Source organism: Daphnia pulicaria, chromosome 6 (genome assembly GCF_021234035.1).
Source record: "Daphnia pulicaria isolate SC F1-1A chromosome 6, SC_F0-13Bv2, whole genome shotgun sequence".
Classification (NCBI taxonomy): domain Eukaryota; kingdom Metazoa; phylum Arthropoda; class Branchiopoda; order Diplostraca; family Daphniidae; genus Daphnia; species Daphnia pulicaria.
The window spans coordinates 8,725,854-8,726,597 of NC_060918.1; positions in this window are offsets into that span (position 1 = coordinate 8,725,854).

Genomic DNA, 744 nt, shown 5'->3' on the forward strand with positions numbered 1-744 from the left:
AGGAGGAGAATGAGGAGGAGGAGAATGAGGAGGAGGAGAATGAGGAGGAGGAGGTTGAGGAGGTTGAGGAGAGGAGAGGAGAATGAGGAGGAGGAGAAGGAGAGAGGAGGAGTTTGAGGAGGAGGAGAATGAGGAGGAGGAGGTTGAAGAGGAGGAGAATGAGGAGGAGGAGTTTGAGGAGGAGAAGAATGAGGAGGAGGAGGTTGAGGAGGAGGAGAATGAGGAGGAGGAGGAATGAGGAGGAGGAGAATGAGGAGGAGGAGGTTGAGGTTGAGGAGGAGGAGGAGAATGAGGAGGAGGAGAATGAGGAGGAGGAGGTTGAGGAGGTTGAGGTTGAGGAGGAGAATGAGGAGAATGAGGAGGAGGAGAATGAGGAGGAGGAGTTTGAGGAGGAGAAGAATGAGGAGGAGGAGGTTGAGGAGACGAGGTTGAGGAGGAGGAGGTTGAGGAGGAGGAGAATGATGAGGAGGAGATTGAGGAGGAGGAGAATGAGGAGGAGGAGAATGAGAAGGAGGAGGTTGAGGAGGAGGAGGTTGAGGAGGAGGAGGTTGAGGAGGAGGAGGAGAATGAGGAGGAGGAGGTTGAGGAGTAGGAGAATGAGGAGGTTGAGGAGGAGGAGAGTGAGGAGGAGGAGTTAAAGGAGGAGAAGAATGAGGAGAGGAGGTTGAGGAGGAGGAGAATGAGGAGGAGGTGGTTGAGGAGAAGGAGAATGAGGGGGAGGAGAATGAGGAGAAGGAGAATGAG